Here is a 5,854-nt window from a genome sequence, read left to right as displayed (position 1 = left end):
ACGGGTCCATTAGCATTTTCATCTACCAGTTTTAGATTATTGTACACTACTTTTTAAATACTTTCTATCTTACCTTATTTCTACTATTTCAACTTCCATTTTATACACTACATGTTATCCCATCTGTTTAAAATCCTTTATTCTCTATCTCTATCTCACCATTTTTTTTAAATTATACCATACTCTACTTATATACGACATTCGTCTGTATTTATTGTTTCATTGATCTTCACCTACGCACATGGCCTTTTAGCATTTCATTTATTATACGATGCCATTATTATTATGCCATACTTTTCACGATTCTTTTATTTTACGATCAGCGGCATTATTCTAATTATATTATGAAAAAAAAAAATTACAAAATTTTAATTTTAATTTCAAGTACTTTGAGAACGACTGATATTTCAAGGTCAGGCGAAATATCGCACGAGCTACGCCCCCTCCCCCCACCGAGCCGGTTTAACACCGGACCTTCGATCTCTGTAGCCCTCTCCGGATCAATTCTAACACCCGGAGCCTGGACTCCAGAGATCGAAGGTTGCGTTGCTACACCGGGGGACCCTATCCCGCGACCTATACGCCCCTATCCGCGACCTAACCGCGACGAAACCCCCCCCAACGTAAGCTCGACACCTAACCCCCGCGACAATACCCCCACGACCTAACCGACGCCCGTAGCCCGACGCCCGGATAGAAAGTCGTTCGCCGAGTGTATATATACTAACGGAGGCTCTCTCGAACACTTGTGAGAGCGCGACCCATCTGGTGGCCCTCTGGTGGCGAGCATGGGAGGTGACGCCACATATATGTACTAGTTAAATCGTCTCATAACTTCCGATACATATGCATGTATCGCTACTTTACTACAATACTGATATGACTATGATAATAAAAAACAAAAAAAAGGTGCAACTTGCGAATTTCAACGTTTAAAGATCTCATTTTTTCCTCACTTGTCTCTCGATTTCAGCAAATAAATGATAGCTCGATTACATAACAACTACTTTTCCCAGATGAGGATACACTTTAAACAAAGGACAAATGTATATTCTAATTTATGAAAAACCACATTATTTCATTACTTTTCTAATAACTCAACCATACGTTCTTACTGCAACTTTACAAGTTTATTTAGCTTCGATAACTTCCTAACGAATAAGTTCAGGGCATAAGTATGTTGGTACTTTTATGTACAACATAAGAAACTACATCGACTGGTGCAGTCAAAAAAAAAAAATGTACGTTTCCATTTAAAGAAAAGGTACAGTTACATTTTCAACGGTAACTTTTCTGTAGCCATTCGATTACAATAATTCATTTTGGACAACCTACATAAATCTGTTCTCGTAATATATTATTTTATAATGGAATCTCTTTACTTTCCATTTCTAAACATTTTCTTCAATACTGCTTCATGTCGATGAAACATTGTCATTTCTTTTGATTCTTAATTTCAATCGAATTATTTCAAAAGTGTATTATTTAATATTCTTCGGTAATACGTACCGATCATTCTTCTTCACCTTCCAGTTGATAATGATAGCGGCGTAAAGCAGCTAAACGTAATCTTTCAGTCTCCAAAGCTTCTTCCGATTCCAAAACATCAACTTGTGCCTCCATCTGTAAATCGTTCAAAATATTCACTCTTTCTAATACTTAACAACTTTAACGCTTATTTTCTTTATCATCGTTATCCAAATAGTGTATAACGAGTAGTAACTACAATTACCATTCTCTTCCACAAGATGGCCACAGTTTTGAGCAATTGCAACAACACTTCCAGTTGCTTGTGTTACGTCTCTCGATGCCTCTGAGAGTGCAGCCAAGCTATTTCTATTTGCTTTTACTCTGCTTCTCTACACGCGTAAACAAATTTTACGGTTTAATAACAAACAAAAACCGAAATAAATCCTCTACACTTACAATAAAAGATTACCACCAAATGCAACCGCCTTCGCTGCTGATATCAGCCCTTCGGACCATTGATGGTTACGTTTCTAGAATTCGGTTCCAGAGGCTGTGCCCTACGGTTCAAAATCTCTTTCCATATTTAATATTCATAAATTAAATATTAACGGTCAAAATAAGCGACGTACCTTTCCTTCTTCCATTAATTCTGTACATGAATCTAACATTTTTCCGTTCACTTCTAATTTTAACCCGGAATCACCAGCGCGAGATTTCTCCACCATGTCCTGATCATAAAATATGTCATAACCATGGATAAAAACAATTTATATATTACACTAAAATGTAATATGCGATTACCTGTATTCGATTACCAGCTTCTTCTATTGCTTTATCCATACTTAACAATTCTGCCTCTACCAAACTTCCAACTCCCAACTGTTTACATTCGTCGGTCGATTCTACAACACGATAAAATTCAAAATAATATATATGACTTTCTTCATTTTTTTTTTTCTACATTTTTTAACTTTCCTAACTTACTATCGCCCGATGCAATATCAATAGATGTGTTTCATGTAGATTTTCCATGTATTGAATAAAGACCCAAAACATATGCAACGTGTATTGCACTTTTAATGAGTATTGAGGAGTACAAGTTAGGTCTGACATCGCTGGATTATCGATACCATTTAATGAATATTCGATAATATCTTCTGCTTCGGAGATGCAATTTACTGAAATAAAAATACACCTTTCTATCAGAGATATCAACATAAACCATTCGCCATTTTATTATCGAATAAATTTAATAAAATATTACCTGATATCCAAAAGTGACTATTTTAGATAAGAAATCAGGAAGTAGTTAGTTAGTCTCGGGTCAATTTTGACCCTACTCTACGGGTCTGTTTTGACCCTTTACAACGGGTCTCTTTTGACCCTGTTCTGCGGGCCTATTCTATTCTACGGGTCTGTTTTGACCCTTTACAACGGGTCTCTTTTGACCCTGTTCTGCGGGTCTATTCTATTCTACGGGTCTGTTCTGACCCTTTACAACGGGTCTCTTTTGACCCTGTTCTACGGGTCTGCTTCGACCCTGTTCTGCGGGTCTGCTTCGACCCTGTTCTGCGGGTCTGCTTTGACCCTGTTCTGCGGGTCTGCTTTGACCCTGTTCTGCGGGTCTGTTTTGACCCTGTTCTACGGGTCTGTTTTGACCCTGTTCTGCGGGTTTGCTTCGACCCTGTTCTGCGGGTCTGCTTCGACCCTGTTCTGCGGGTCTGCTTCGACCCTGTTCTGCGGGTCTGCTTCGACCCTGTTCTGCGGGTCTGCTTCGACCCTGTTCTGCGGGTCTGCTTCGACCCTGTTCTGCGGGTCTGCTTTGACCCTGTTCTGCGGGTCTGCTTTGACCCTGTTCTGCGGGTCTGTTTTGACCCCTTTCTACGGGTCTGTTTTGACCCTTTTCTGCGGGTCTGTTTTGACCCTTTTCTGCGGGTCTGTTTTCACCCTGTTCTGCGGGTCTACTTTGACCCTAAAGCCGTTTTTTTACAAGTTATAAAATCAGTTTTGCCAATCAACGCCTAAAATATTACACTTTTACCGGAACGAAATAAAAATAAAATATAACCGTAAATCTAGTAAAAGAAAGGTATTAACCAAATTTTCACCTTTCGTGGTATTTACTTCTTCTTTTATATCGTCCAAATCCTCTTGTCCTTCGAGAGCTTTTTTCGACCTTCCTGTTCAGTTATATCTTCACCTTCTATTAACTCGTCCAGTCGGCGTTCCGCTAAAAACGGTTCGACGTTTCGATTTTTCTTCTGACATTTTTAATAACACAATTTGCTTGTCCACTTCGGCTTTCTGTTACATACGAGGATACACGTAACGAGCATGAATATTTTCTTATGATATTAAAAACTATGAAAATTACAATATTCCTACCTTCCTGATTAAACTGATATGTTCTTCTCTTAATTTTGCATATACATCTTTCAATTTCTGAAATTTCTCTTCCAAAACTAAATACTTTTCTAGAAAAACATAACAGACAAGTTATATTAGATTGCAATATAAATGTACACGTATGTATGCACCAACCTTCGCTTTCATGTCTGCTTTTTGTTTAAGAGAGTCCTGATTTACCTGTTTTTCTTCTTCAATTTCATTGCGCTAAAAAATAATGGCTATAAAAACAACTTCTTACATAGACTGTTTTTGTAAACCATAATGTTAATGATTAATTAAAACGTTTTTACCTTAATAAGCAAACCCGATTCAAGTTGCATGACACGACTCTGAAGCTCTTGCATGATTCGTTGATGATCCATCGGTAGACGATGCGATTCTTGTCTCTGGCGACTATTTTCTTGCTGTAAATGATCGATGGGACTGTCTCTAAAATACATATGTTCTGAACAATTAATAATCTTCTATCGCGTAAGAGTAATAAGCGATCATTTTTGTAATTAGTATTAACATTTTCTATTCGCGCTTTATTTAAGTTTACCTTTCCGCTAAAGATTCTTCTGGTGGCGATACCACCCTCGGCGTCGCGTACGTTCGTAACTCGGATTGTATCAAAAAGTTTGGTGGATTCTTCGATAAACATTATACATGGGGTAAATCGATAAAGAAATTTAACAGCTTTTATGAGCATTTTATGGTAGAAACCATTCCTTCGAATCACTAAATTCTGTTTAAAAATAAATTTAATTCCAAAAATCTTACCTCGGGTAACGCAGGCGTCGTTATAAGATGCTTAAAATACTGTCTTTGTTTTACGGTGTTGTACAACTTCTTCGGTTCATAGAATTGTTTCGAAAATCGGTCACGATGGCCGGCTAAAGTGTCCGCTGGTAGTGTGTTATCAAGTTTCAACAGAATTTTCACACAATAATCGTATAACTGCGACGCGTCTAGAACGCACGGAATTAGTGGAGCCGGTCGACATTGTCCACTGACGGTCATACAATTTGACGGTGTATTCTTTAATGATGCACTAACTGAAATCATTAACGTAACAGTGATACATGAATACATAAAAACACATAATATTATTGGACCGTCTGTCAGGCTTGCTCGGGGAATACCTCCTCCTGATTCTCTCTTGTCTCTCGAGGCCCCAGGGAGTACCTAGGGACAAATTCCCTATAGCATCCCGGCCTCTCTCAACGGTTGGCATCGACGCCAATCGCGCCATCTGCGGGAGTAACTAGGGAGTTACTCATGCTCCCTACAATATTAATAACGCATTGGAAGTTTAAAGCAAATTAATCGGCAAGGCTCGCTCGATCGCTTGTGAGAGCGCGACCTCTTTGGTGGCGAGCATGGGAGGTAACGCCACAGATCTAACTCCCCCGGACATAAACCCCGTAGCCTGGGGTGTCCGATTCCCCCCCCCTCTCCTAACCAAAAGGGGTTTTTCTTTAAACATTTAGATCGACGCGTTCCACATACGCAGTGGAGATAAGATATTATCCTTGTTTGGATAGTACAGGTTGGAAGAACCGTTGTGCCGCACCAAGTGACCGATTGAAATAATTTTCGAAAATGCATGCGTGAAATGTAATAAAAAGGAAAGAAATTTTTTGCAAGACACTCTTTCCATATCTTACTATTAAACTCCCTAGCATTGTCTAATGAGAAAATTTATTGAACCGACCGACGTGCTATTTTGTCTTTCTCAGCTAACAAATTGAGTCGCAAAGTTATTTTTTTTTTTTTCTCGTAATTAACTCGAAATTCGATCCAGCAGACATTTCCGGGAGATCCACGGAGTAGACGTCCCTGGCATAGACAACGTAGGAAGGTGTATAACGCACACGCTCGGCTTGCGTACGTACGCGAGCCCATTGCGGATAGCTTAGGTTGGTTAGTTAGCGTGCAAGTACACGTATCAAAGGCACTCAGAATCCGAGCTTAACAAAGCCAGCTTTGGGTT

General features: G+C 39.2%; 1 pseudogene; it reads right to left on the bottom strand.

Annotated features, from left to right (window-relative positions):
- Positions 1-1,512: 1,512 nt before the first annotated feature.
- Positions 1,513-5,141, bottom strand: LOC122404393 (annotated as a pseudogene).
- Positions 5,142-5,854: the final 713 nt, after the last annotated feature.

This window comes from Colletes gigas, unplaced genomic scaffold (genome assembly GCF_013123115.1).
Source record: "Colletes gigas isolate AHSC1104 unplaced genomic scaffold, ASM1312311v1 Colletes_gigas_Sc00278, whole genome shotgun sequence".
Lineage (NCBI taxonomy): Eukaryota > Metazoa > Arthropoda > Insecta > Hymenoptera > Colletidae > Colletes > Colletes gigas.
The sequence above is the reverse complement of the archived record's forward strand: the minus strand, read 5'-3'. Positions and strand labels throughout refer to the sequence as shown.